This window comes from Halictus rubicundus, chromosome 9 (assembly GCF_050948215.1).
Source record: "Halictus rubicundus isolate RS-2024b chromosome 9, iyHalRubi1_principal, whole genome shotgun sequence".
NCBI lineage: Eukaryota > Metazoa > Arthropoda > Insecta > Hymenoptera > Halictidae > Halictus > Halictus rubicundus.
The window spans coordinates 1,420,973-1,435,370 of NC_135157.1; the positions used below are offsets into that span (position 1 = coordinate 1,420,973).

General features: G+C 44.7%; 1 long non-coding RNA gene across 1 annotated transcript in view; it reads left to right on the top strand.

The window, feature by feature from the left end:
• The window catches only part of LOC143357319 (uncharacterized), a 283,862-nt gene that overhangs the window by 254,894 nt on the left and 14,570 nt on the right, over positions 1 to 14,398 (top strand). The window lies entirely within an intron of this gene.

The window sequence follows — 14,398 nt, forward strand, 5'->3', positions numbered from 1 at the left end:
TAGATGGAGCGCACTCTGCTCATATACAATACATAGGGAAAACCCTACAAAACCCCCCTTCGGAATGATGTCTCCAGCAGGATCATTTCGCATTACATAAATTGTTGGGTTTTCTCAGTAGTGCGTCTCGATGTGCATCATACAATTTCGGACCCAGAGCTTTCGTTAAAAGGTCCGCAATATTCCTTGTCGTGCTTACATATTGCAAATCAATTACCCTGTCCATTACTTTCTCTCGAATGAAATGATACTTTATTGAAATATGTTTCGTCCTTGACTTGTCTATGTAATTTTCAGCATGTGCGATAGCTGCTTGACTATCACTCCACAAAGTAATGGGTTGATTTTTATCCTGTAAACTTAAAGATATTAAAAATTGCTTAATCCACGTTACCTCCCTTGCACATTCAGCCATTGCCACGTATTCGGCTTCCATGGTACTCAATGCTATAACTGTCTGTTTAGTGCTTTTCCATACTACAGGTGTTCCGCCCATAGTAATAACATATCCAGTCGTGCTCTTTCTGGATTTTGCATCGCTTGCCCAATCAGCATCGGAATATGCCACCAGCGGTGCGTCTAAACGCGAGTAGGTTATTGCCCTGTCCTTGGTGCCCTTTAAATACCTAAGGACCCTTTTTGCTGCGTTCCAGTGTTGTTCATTAAAATCAGAACAACGCTGCGCTAGCTTTCCTACAGCAAAAGAAATGTCTGGCCTTGTCCTCTGTGATATATACAGTAGTCCTCCGATTAGCTCTCTGAATGGTAACTCTTTCCTGGGCTGTGGTTCCTCTATTTCATTCAGGTAATCTGGCCTCACCTCCATTGGCGTATTCGCTTCTTTTGCGTCTTGAAGTCCAAAACGTCTTATTAATGATTCAGTGTATTCACCTTGAGATAGTGCCATTCCTCCGTCCTCCAGTCGGTTGAATTTCACTCCCAATAGATTAGATATAGATCCCAAGTATTTTGTTTCGAAATATGATTCTAGGATTCCTTTAACATGTTTGCTCATACTTGTGTTTTCTACGGCCGCTAGTATGTCGTCAACGTAAACAGCTAATATTGCTAGCCCCCAATCATGTCTTAATTCATATATGCAGGGATCCACCACATTTCTTTTGAATCCTGCTTCCTTTAATTTCTTATCCAGATGTTCATTCCAACATCTTCCACTTTGTTTCAGTCCGTATATCGACTTCTTCAGCTTGCAGTATAGCTTTCCGCTACCCTCCTTCTCGAAACCTTTGGGTTGTTTCATATATATATTTTCCTTGAGATCACTGTGAAGATATGCACTCTTTATGTCATATTGTTCTAGTTGCCAATCGTTCCTTACTGCGAGTGCTGTTAGCAATCTTATTGTATCAAACCCTGACACAGGTGTGTATATTTGTTCGTAATCAATGCCCTTTTCTTGTGTAAAGCCTTTCGCTACTAGGCGTGCTTTAAATCTTTTAATTCCATCTGAAGATTCAATGTCCTTTTTCTTGAATACCCATCTGCAGTCTACGGGGGTCACGCCAGGAGGTAGTTCTTCAAATTCCCATACATTGTGTCTCCTGAGTGATTCCATTTCTTCATTCATAGCTTCAAGCCATTCGTTTGCATCCGCACTTTTAATAGCTTCTTCGTAGGATCTGGGCTCTTCAGATGTTGTGTTCTTTATTAAATTCGATTGCACGTTTCTAATTCTATGATCATCTTCCAATTCTGGATTTGCGTTGTTATTGCCTCTTAGTTTCATAGGATGATGTCTTTGAGGCGTTACACGCAGTTCGTTAGGATTCCTTCTTGGCCTTCCTTTTCTTCTTTCAACTGGAACAAAATCTTCCTGATCAGTTGTATTACGAATGTCTTGTTCCTCGCCTTCATTTTCCTTTGTATCGAGACTGGTTTCACTCTTAATTTCAATTAGTTCAGGTAATTTTCTTTCGTCGTTTATCGCATGCGAGTTTGACGTTTCATTGTGTTTTGAATTTTCTTTGAATACACAGTCTCTAGATTCTATTATCTCTCTTGTCTTTGGGATCCATACTCTATAGCCTTTTCCGAAAATGGCATATCCCACGAGTATTCCTTGACGCGCTCGGCTTGTCAATTTTGAAGATCTTTTCTCCTTTTGTGTGTGTACAAATGTTTCACATCCTATCACCCTAAGGTGTCTTATGCTTGGTTTCTTGCCGTTCCATATTTCATATGGTGTTTTATTTTCGTCATGAGTGTTTGTTGTTCGATTCCTCATGTACGCAGCTGTATATACTAATTCAGCCCAAGCTTCCTTTGGTAGGTTCGTATCACTAACCGTGCTTCGTACAAGATCTAGAAGCGTTCTGTTCATGCGTTCCGCCACCCCATTTTGCTGTGGTGTGTATGTCATTGTTCTCTCATGTACTATACCATTCGCATGACAAAATTCATCCTAACCTTTTGAGCAAAATTCCAGTCCATTATCAGTTCTTACTCGTTTTAACAATTCTCCAGTTTGCTTTTCTGCTTGAATTTTCCATTTCTTAAATTCTCCAAGTACTTCTGATTTGGCCTTTAGAAAACAAACTTTGATGAAACGACTTGCATCGTCTATTATAGTTAGTATATATCTGCAACCTCCCCAACTTTTGACGTCAAGTGGACCCATCACGTCAGCGTGTACAAGTTCAAGAACTTCAGTCTTCAAATCTCTTCGATTTACCTGTTAAACAGCTGTTACACGGTGTTGGTTCTGATATGTCACAGTCCAAACCATTTACCGCCTCAGTCTTTACCATTTTTATAATTCGCTGCTTATTAATGTGCATTAGACGTTTGTGCCATATGTCTAAAGATAGTTTATTCGACCTCTCTACCTGTAACTTTGCAACTTTTCCAGTATGTGTAGTTTGTGGTTCTGCCTTTACTATATATAACCTATCCTTTTTGAAAGCTTTCATTAGAGTATGATTTCTTTCATCACATATTCGGCACCCGAACTTGTCAAAAATTACTTTCTTTCCATTTTGTATCATTTGTGTGACTGATAAGATATTGTTTTTAATACCTGGTACCCATAACGTGTTATCGGCGTAGAATTCCTGTAAGCTTCCTCTAGCTTCAATGATCTTTGCCTTTATTTTACCTTTTCCAGATACGCATACTGTTGTCCCATCCGCTGTTGCAAGATTTTCAACTTCAGTATCTGTTTTGAGCATTGCAAAGTATTTTTCATTTGGCGTCATGTGATGTGTGGCGCCAGAATCTATCACCCATGCATCTTTATCGTTGATTGCATTGCTTAACACTACATTCATGCCTTTTGCATTAGTATGGTTCCTTGATGTATTTGTCCTACTTCTACAATACTTGCTAATATGTCCAGGCTTTTGACATTTAAAGCATATTGTTTCTCTCTGTGCGTCTACTTTTCCTTTTTCTGGTAGTTTCTCTTTTCTATGCTGAAATTGAGAACTATTGACTTTCATAATTACTGCAGATTGCTTACCTTCCCATTTCTCTTTTCGTCTTTCAGCTTCAGCCAGAATTTTTCTCTTAATGTTTGTGCACTTGAATTCATCCTCGGGTACATTGCACAGAGCTGATACTACCGTATCCCATTCTTCTGGTAGTCCACACAAAATTGTCATTGCCAGGTCTCCATCCTCTATCTGATGATCTACGTTTGCTAGTTCTGCTACTGTTTGATTTATTTGACCTAAGTATGCTTCCATCGACTCGTGATCATTTAACTTTGTGGAATACAGCTTGCGACGCAATTGTACTATGCGATATTTACTATCACGAGGAGCGTATAGTCTTTCAAGTTCTTTCCACACTTCCCTAGGAGATGTTAAATGTCTTACATGCATTTGTTGTTCGTCACAAATTGCAAGTGCAATCTTTGCAAGAGCCTTTCCTTGCCGAGACAGATATTTCAATTTCTCATTCGCATCTGCTGGTTCAACTTCACCAGGTTCTATCACTGTGAATAATTCACATTCTAACAATATCAACCTCATTTGATAGCTCCATGAGGCGTAATTCGTACCATTTAATTTGCTAATGGTATAGGTTTTCCTTTCTGTGTCCATCTCAGCAACACGTGGTCGTATACACTTCTGAGGTTATGTTTACTCGCACGTGGCGTCTCTACACGTTTTCTAAATTATTTCCGACTATATCACTTACTTTTCACTTTCTGCGCAACCTGGGCCCATAACCAAATGTTGGTTAGTTAAATAAATAAATATGCGCAGGGTTGAATATATATAAAGGTAAGGATATATTTAAATGAAACGTTATACATGTTCAGACAGAGAGAGTACTTCGCGCTGTGCGCGTTTGTAACGAACCCACGATAGATGGAGCGCACTCTGCTCATATGTGGGGATTTTTGGTGGCGATGGTCCACCACGTCTCCCACGACTCCCAACATCACGTCGGGGTCACCACTGTGGGGATTTTTGGTGGCGATGGTGGAGGCGTACAAGCGTACGCCCTGCCAAGTTCCGACGGTCCTCCACGCACGTGGGGACTAGGAATATGAATCTCGCAGACACGAGAGATTGGGGTCACCAGTGGCCGGAGGCCACGCGTTCTCAAATGAGAACGCACGAAATATGCGTCCAGACGGACTGTGTTCACCGTGGACACGCCACGTGTTCGCGGCAAGGAGGAACGAGGTTATGTCCGCGAGGCCCACTCCTCGCGAGTAATAAAACACGTCGGGTAGTGACCAAAAGTAACACTGTTTATTTGACAACTCCCGATTGAGAGCTCGCGACGCTTGAGGCGAGTCGCGATCAATATATACGGAACCCGGCACGGTCCTGCGGCAGTAAGCCGCAGGATACACTTAACGTAGAGGAGACGCTATATGCCAGCGGTGTTCTCTCAACGAAGACTCGGAGCAGAAGCGAAAGGCAGAGTCGGCAACGCGCTCGTTGCCGCTATCGCCCGGCCGCGCAGGCGCATAAGCGCTTAACTGCGCGGCTGTGTCGCCGGCCCCACACATATACAATACATAGGGAAAACCCTACAATATATTATAACAAGATATTGAGTGAGTTATATTACAGTTAATAAAAACAGCACAAAATGTCCAAAAATGGCATAATTTACCTTATTTTCATACCTTCTAGGTGTATGTAACTTCGTAAGGATATTTTAATGATATTACCGATACATATGCAGGTTCATTCGGAGGAACAAATTCGTCAGAATGCCAGAAATATCGTCTCTTAAATTTTTCACGTGTAACGTGCATTATTTCAAAATTTAATACAAATAAAGATTATCCATATGTTTGCCAAGTATACCTAGGGTAATTATAAAAAATCAAGTATATTAAAAATTACAAATTATTACCATTATGTATTTCATAAGAACGCAGAGTTGAATCTCCGGTATTGCGATAACTCGCTCGATCGAACTTGTCCGATTCATCCCGAACCCGCCCGACGAAGTCGAGCAGACAGCCCGAAACTCTCGGGTAGCCCGAAACACTCGGGCCGCCCGATGTGTTGTCACGGTGCGCGGTGGTAACGCGAACACTACTGGGACTTCGGAGTTTGTTAGAATAAGACGTATCTTATTCTTGGAGGACTCAGGATAGACTTAATGCGTTCTGAGAGATTTTTAGTATGACAACTGATTGTAGCTTTATTTGAGGGTGCTTATATATATATATATGGATTTTGGGCGAGAGTGGGGGTTCTTTCCCATGTCTTGACGAATGGGGAAGAACCGGGCGTTCTTATCTTATCGCTTCGGAGAAAGCGGGGTGTTCTTATCTTATTATATCTAAAAACTGGTTTTAAGATAGAACCGAGTGTTCCAATCTTATCGGAGGAAAAAGGGGCGCTTTTCCTTATCTCATATAGAAATAGTTTCAGAGGAAAAGCGGGTGGTCTTCCTAATCTTACGACCAAGTGTTCCTATATGAAATATAGGTTCTGGTTGAGATTAGGGTGTCACAGTGTCATGAAGTATCGTGCGCCCGAATCGAGCCCGCCCGACTGTCTGCGACCCGACCCGAACCCGAATATCGGGCGGCCCGCACATGCCTACTGTGCGGCGAGCAAAGCGATACGGTGCTTGTTTATAGTGACGCGGTTAGTAACGAGGAACAAACCATCTACTTTTTCTTTAGTATGCATCGAAATGTCGTCACAAAGCTTCGAAAGCTCATGTTGGCCGACAATATTATTACTAAATATTATATTGTTGTTAGGATAATAAAAGAGAACTGAACGCACTCGCGGACTTTACAATTGTACTACTCGGCACGTATATTTAAGCGAACTTATAATTGTTGTACAAAGCAATATTACACGACAGACAAGCTGTTTACAGTACTTCGGAAGGACGCAGAAGACAGAAGGTTCTCGATATCCGCTCTATATATTATATAATACGCGTTACAGATTTGAGCCTTTCACGGCCCGGCAGCATACATTGTGTCTGTTGAGATTTTCGGGTGTAAGCCGTGTCCTGAAGGAAGAGATTGCCCAACGTTTCGCCAGCATTGCAGCTAGCTTCACCAGGGGGTCTGGAAACACACTGATACTAAAGTGTGTCACTTTGCCTTCCACTTATATAGTATGTATGTATTTATTGTTCCCTTACGGGTTACACAGAGATCCCGTTCCCTTTACATGTTCTTTCTTTTCGCTTTCACTCTCTCTCACTCACACTTCCTTTCAGTCCTGTCTCCTCCTTTCTCACCCTCTCCTTGATTCTCCTTCCACTTATATAGTTGGTTCACTCATTGTTACGGTTCGGTGAGCACCAATCAAAGTTGACTTTTTTAATTGGGCGGCCGAACAATGGTGAATTTATTATGAGAATGTCTGCAGCCCATTCATATGAAATCACCAACCTTAAACGACTTTTGAGAACCGCATGTGATTTTTATAATACTTGGAATTTTCCGAACGTAATTGGTGCAATTGATGGGAAACACATACGCTTGAAATGTCCATCAAACTCTGGGACAATGTATTATAATTATATGCATTTTTTTCAATTGTTCTACAAGCGGTTGCAGATGCTCGTGGAAAATTTATTATTGTGGAAATTGGGGGATATGGAAAACAAAGTGATGTTGGTACTTTTCGGTCATCAAAACTCTTTGATTTAATGGATAAAGGAAATTTAAATATTCCTCGAGATTTGCCATTGCCAGGAACATCAGATCCAATGCCTTTTGTATTTATCGACGAAATTTAGATCCATAAAAAGAGTATTTTAACTCTCGCTTTTCTAGAGCGAGACGTATTGTTGAATGTGCATTTGGAGTTATGACTGCAAAATGGAGAATTCTTTGGAAGCCAATTGAAACATCGCCTGAATTTGCTAACAACATTATCAAATGTATATGCGTTTTGCATAATGCAATTACCGATATGGAGGGAACTGAATGCTTCGAAATGTACGAGTATGTACAGAAAAATGATAGAAATGCTGTTACTATTGGAAGAAGTGGAAATAGACCTTGAAGTCAAGCTAATCAGGAAAGGGATATTTTATTATTACAAATAATTTTGTTATATTTCTAATAAAGTAATTTTATTCAGACGTTTCAAAAACATAACAGTAAACAATTTTTTTATATCCATCATAAGTAACATTTTTTTTTTCATCTGGCAGTTTCTTTATGTGTGGAATGAGGCTTTGAAAAAAGCCTATATCTTCATCATTCTGTTCCTCTGATATTAACCGTAACTTTTTTTTCTCTATTTCTATTAATTGGGATGCTATTTTCGAATTAGTTGAAAGATCATTCGATCTTTTTGATTTTCTCGTGCTGCTACAACCGGCAACAGATGAAACCGGTGAAGACGGTGCTGTAGATGGCGGAGAAAATATATTGATATTAGAATCTTCGAATAAGTTTTCATTCGGATCTAACAGTGTATGATCGACTACTAAATTTCCGTTATTTTCCGAGGGATAAATTGATCTTTAAGAAAACTTAATGAATCAAAATACTGCCATGAAGATAGTGGCTCTGTATGATCCAAACGATTCTCAGTGTCATCTAGATTTTCGTATTCTTCAGTTCCAACTCCTGACCTTGGTTTTACTTTCTTGAGCATCTCGGTCCGAAATTTATCACGCAAACTTTTCCATTTGCTTCTTACAATTTTACCTTGAAGTAAAAAATTAATATTGTAGCATGCGTAGAAAATGCGAGCACATGACGCGGGCTATTTATTTGTTCCTTTTTTGAAGAACTCACTTTTTACTACTTTTTATTATGCGATATTAAGGTATTGTGGGAAATAGGCAGGTGGATCACGATACTATTTAGTTACTAACAATGTTTTAATCACACATGAAAATAAGACAGCAACGCGTGTATACAAAAGTAGGGTTATATACATCGAAACGTAGATCGGAAACATAGATCGAACATAGTTCGACGAAAGCGAAGATGGCGCAAGGCGCGCGATATTAGGGCACATTTCCAACAGGTATCTGGTGTAGGGAGTATCGTTGACTCCCTAGTGCATCCGCTAGGCGACGCAGCGGGCGCCAATAAATAGGAGCACGACTCTATGTGTCTAGGGACTTTCCCCGAGACACTCTCGGCGTCCTCCCTAGGCACCAGTCGCACTGAGTCTGCCGCCACGTGCAGATATAAATAAAGTTCCTCTTGCCAACATACACGTGCCTAGTTCTTTACCTGGATGGTAGGCCCCATACCTACAACTGGTGACCCCGACGTGATTGATATGGAGCCGCCTGCGCAAAACATGGCCGTAGCCGTGCACATGGCGAAATTCTGGGCGGAAAAACCAGCATTATGGTTTGCGCACCTGGACGCCCAGTTCGGTTTGCGCGGGATAACGCAGGAGGACACCAAGTACCACCACGTGGTGGCGCAACTGGATGTAAAAACCGCGCAAGAAGTAGAGGATATCCTGCTGAACCCGCCGGAGCAAAATAAGTATACGCGGCTAAAGGATGAATTAATCGCGCGGCTCTCCACTTCCAAGCAGAGGAAGATTAAGCAGCTCCTCGAACACGAGGAACGAGGAGACCGGACGCCGTCGCAGTTCCTGCGGCACATAAGGAGCCTGGCGGGCAACGAGGTGCCGGAGGATTTCATCCGGACTCTGTGGATGAGTAGGTTACCCGTCGTCATGCAATCGGTGCTGGCCACACAAGATGGCGTCGAGCTCGAGAAAGTGGCGGCCCTGGCGGACCGGATCAGCGAGGTCACGCCGGCGCAGATCCACCCAGCAGCGGCGGCAAACAATGTCGCAGCGCTCGGCGACATCAACGCCCTCGTTGAGCAAATTGCCGCACTGGTGACCACCAAGCTGGAGGGCAGAGGGCGCCAACCAAGGAGCAGCACGCCCAGCAGCCGGTACCGTAGACGTTCCCGGCCGAAGTCCAAGGCCGAATCTCGCCCCAGCGGCATCTGCTGGTATCACGGGCGATTCGGAACCAAGGCGACAAAGTGCACGAAGCCGTGCACTTTCCAGCCGGGAAACGACCTACAGAGTCGCTGATGGCGACAAGCGGCCCTGAAAGGACAGCACGTCGCCTCTTCGTAACCGACGCAACGACGAAGACCCAGTACCTGGTCGATACCGGGGCTGAGGTCAGCGTGTTCCCGCGAAAAAAAGTGACCGGTGCGCGAACGAAATCGAGCTACCTGCTGACCGCGGCGAACGGTTCACTAATTAACACTTACGGGCACGTAGTGATTAGTGTAGATTTAGGATTACGCCGGGCATTCCCGTGGACGTTTGTTATTGCAGACATTTCGCGACCCATTATTGGTGCGGACTTTTTAGCCCGATTCGGTCTCCTGCCGGACGTTCAGGACCGTCGGTTGATCGACAAAATCACCGGCCTATCGGTAACCGGAAGAATACCGACCGGCACGGTCGAATCGGCTCAATGCGTGGCACCGGTGCGGGACAGTGCGGTATACGCGCTGTTAAAACAATTTCAGGGTATCACGCGTCCCTCAGTGTGTAGCAGTGCGGTGAAACACGATGTGAAGCATCACATCGTGACGACACCGGGACCTCCCGTATCGCAGCGACCGCGGCGTCTCACGACGGACCGGCTGAAGGCGGCGAAACGGGAATTCGAGTATATGCTGCAACAGGGCATCACTCGTCCGTCAAAAAGTGCCTGGGCATCGCCGTTACACCTGGTGCCCAAAAAGAATAGTGAGTGGCGTCCGTGCGGGGACTATCGCGCGTTGAACGCTAGGACGGTACCCGACGCGTACCCAGTGCCGCACATTCAAGACTTCGCGCAGAGTTTGCACGGGAAAACGGTTTTTTCGAAAATAGACCTAGTGCGCGCGTACCATCAGATCCCGGTCGCGGAAGCAGACATTCATAAGACCGCGATCACTACGCCGTTCGGGTTATTCGAATTCCCGGTAATGACTTTTGGACTGCGTAACGCCGCGCAAACGTTCCAACGTTTTATGGACGAGGTAGTGCGCGGGTTAGACTTTGTTTATGTTTACATTGACGACGTGCTGGTGACGTCGGACTCAAAAGAGCAACACCTCGGACACTTGGAACAATTGTTCCAGAGGTTCGCCAAGTTCGGGGTAGTGATAAATTCGGCAAAGTGCGAAATTAGCGTCCCGGAGGTGCCTTTCCTCGGGTTCACGGTCGGCAAAGCAGGGATTTGCCCGTTGGCCGATAAGGTGGAGGCCATCACGCGTTACCCCAAGCCGGTAAACCAAGCCGAACTCAGCAGGTTCCTGGGCATGGTAAACTTTTACCGGCGGTGCATCCCTGGGGCGGCGAACATCCAAGCTCCACTCGTGGCTTGCCTGACATCAGGCAAGAAGAGCGAGCCCGTGGAGTGGACACCGGAGGCAGACGCGGCGTTCACGAGGACGAAGGCGGCTTTGGCAGCTGCAACCACACTAGTGCATCCGTCAGCCAAGGCCAAACTGGCCATGATGGTGGATGCCTCGGACATCGCGTTGGGAGCAGTGCTGCAGCAGTTCCGGCAAGGTACCTGGGAACCGCTTGCTTTCTTTTCTAGGAAGCTGAACCCGGCGCAGCGGAACTACAGCGCGTACGACCGAGAGCTGCTGGCAATGTACGCGGCGGTGAAATATTTCCGCCACGCGGTGGAAGGCAGGAATTTCACCATTTTCACCGACCACAAGCCGCTGACCTTCGCCCTCAGCCAGAAGCCGGAGAAATGCACACCCATTCAGTTCCGCTACCTGAACTACATCGCACAGTTCACCACAGATGTGCAGCACGTCAAGGGCGCAGAGAACACCACCGCCGATGCCCTATCGCGCATCGAGGAAGTGGTTGCACCGGTGGATTTTCACGAGCTCGCCGACGCACAAGGTTCGGACGCCGAGCTGCAGCGGTTGATGGCAGACCCCCGAGGCCTGGTCATCAAGAAGATCCGCCTCCAGCAGCCCAGCGTGGACGTGTACTGCGACATTTCCACCGGCCAGGCACGCCCACTCGTGCCAGCAGCTTTTCGCAGAGCCATCTTTAACAGCCTACACGGTCTGGCACACGCCGGACCCAAGGCAACCGTGAGGCTGGTCACGCAGCGCTTCGTCTGGCCGTCCGTCAAGAAGGATTGCCGCACCTGGGCGCAGACGTGCATGCGGTGCCAACGGGCGAAGGTTTCACGACACGTGTCGACGCCGGTCGGGGAGTTCACAGCTCCCACCGCGCGTTTCGACCACATTCACGTGGACATCGTTGGACCACTGCCGCACTCCAGGGGCTACACGCACTGCGTGACCGTCATCGACCGCTTCTCCAGATGGCCGGAGGCGTTTCCGTGGCTGATATCAGCGCGGAGACCGTCGCGCGAACGCTGTTCGCGGGCTGGATTTCGCGCTACGGCGTTCCACTGAGGATAACGACGGACCAGGGTCGGCAGTTCGAGTCCGTGCTATTCAAGACATGGGCACGAGCGCTGGGAGCGGAACACCATCGAACGACAGCGTACCACCCACAGGCCAACGGGGCCGTGGAACGTCTTCATCGGCAGCTGAAAGCGGCCATCATGTGCCGCCAGGAGGAAACCTGGTCGGAGGCGCTTCCGGCAGTCCTGCTCGGCATCCGGGCAGCAGTCAAAGAGGACAGCGGGACGACACCAGCAGAAGTGGTCTACGGGGAGACTCTGCGTCTACCCGGCGACCTGATTGCGGGCAACGACCAGGTGGAGCTATCCGTCTTCGTGGAGCAGCTGCGGGACCACATGAGGTCGCTTAAGCCGGCTCCGAAGGCGCATCACGGTCATCGACGGGTGTTCGTGTTCAAAGACCTCGACACGGCATCGCACGTGTTGGTGCGTCGCGACGCGGTTAAAAAACCGCTACAACCACCGTACGAGGGACCATATTTAGTTTTAAGCCGTAGTGATAAGAACTTTGTACTTAGAATAGGACAACGCGACGTAAACGTTAGCAAGGACAGGCTTAAGCCAGCGTTTCTGGTCAGCGAGAACTAGTGGTACCGAACCATCATGTGCAATACCAGCTAGGGCCTCCCAAAGACACAGCAATTTTCCTGTCTACCGATAAATATCATGTTTACATCTAAGTTCTTGTTCCTGCAAAGTTTAAATAGTCGTTTGTATATATTTCATAGTTATAGCACCGTAAATTTATGTATATATGTTATATTTTGTTTTTATATACAGGGTGTCCCGGTTAAGTGAGTACAGCAGGATATCTCGGAAGGAGTTGTAGTTATTAAAAATGTGTTCGTACAAAAGTTGTTTGGTAGGACGGGCTACATCATGTAGTAATAATTGTTTTCTTGTGGGTGGAGTAGTAGAGGAGATCTGAAGGTCAAACTAATTTTCTTAAATGGAATGCTATATTTTTTTCTTCAGAAAGTAACAGCTGGCACTAAGACAAATCCAAAGAGGTGCTATAATGTAGTATTCTGAGTTCGATAAAGGTAAATTGTTAGCTTATGTTTACGTTGTGCATCGGCTGACGGCAGACAGCTAGCAACCGCTGCTGAGCAGCGTCGAATGCGTCGATATCGAGTTACTGCGATAAGACCCAATATTGTAAACAAAGTTCGAATTTATTTCCCACGTGCTGTTTTCATTAGTTCTATCAGGGTCGACAAATTAGTTTGAGAAGTGCATTCAGTGAGTGAAGAAGTCAAAGTATCAGACATTTTAATTCATAGTTATTATTTTTGTTTCATTATTGTACTGTTCTGTTTAGTTCTTTTAGTGTACTACTTCAGTTCAGTTCTTTTAGTGCGACTGTTTTGTTTAATCTTTTCAGTGTGTTGTGTGATTATTTAATACATTCAAATGTCTCTAACTGTTAAACAGAAGGTAGAATTAGTTCTTCTACGGGGTGATGGATACCAATCATACAGACAAGTCAGTAGTGAATTCCATAAACGGCATCCGGATACACCAAAGCTGTCAGCATCAGTTATCCGAAAAGTTGTTGAGTTATTTAAGAACACTGGAAGTGTTGTACAAGGGAGATATCGACGTTCTTTGTGGACTGAAGACAATGAAGTTAACGTTTTGGCCGCTTTCAACACGTATCCTCGAACATCCATTCGTAGCGTTTCAGCCAATTGTGGACTCTCAAAAACGACTGTTCACAAAATTCTTAAGAAGCATAACTTGAAAGCTTACAAGGCAACGGACGTGCAACAAATTTTTCCTCGCGATATTGGACCACGAATAGAATTTTCGTTATGGATTTTCGATAAAACTGCATATGATCGAAATTTTATTCGGAATTTGATGATAACGGATGAAAGCATTTTTTATACTAACGGTGTAATTTGCCATCAGAATTCAAGGATGTGGTCAGCTAAAAATCCGCATTGGATTAAACAATGCAACATTCAATATCGAAAATCTGTTATGGTGTGGTGCGGTATCCATAATCGCAAAATAATTGGACCCTACTTTTTTGAAGGGAACGTAAATGCAGCATCGTATTTAAGATTTCTCGAAACAGAATTATCTGATACTTTGGATGAAATGCCAATAATACAAAGACAAAATCTTTGGTTTCAACAAGATGGAGCTCCTGCCCATTATGCTATAGCAGTTCGTAACTGGCTAAATATTAAATTCGAAAATAAATGGATTGGACGTGGCGGACCAATTGCATGGCCTCCAAGGTCGCCAGATCTTTCTCCGTGTGATTTTTTTCTGTGGGGCTATTTAAAACAAATAGTCTTTCAGACACCAGTAGAAAACGTAAATGATTTACAAACAAGAATTACGACCGCATGCAGATCAATATCAGAGGAAATGTTAAAAAGTGTTGAGAAACAATTTTTAAAAAGATTACAAATATGTATTTCCAATGATGGTGAACATGTAGAAGGATAAAAAATTATTTAACTAGTAAGTGAAAATTGCAATTGATACTTTATGGCTTTAGCAATAATCTTCAATCTCT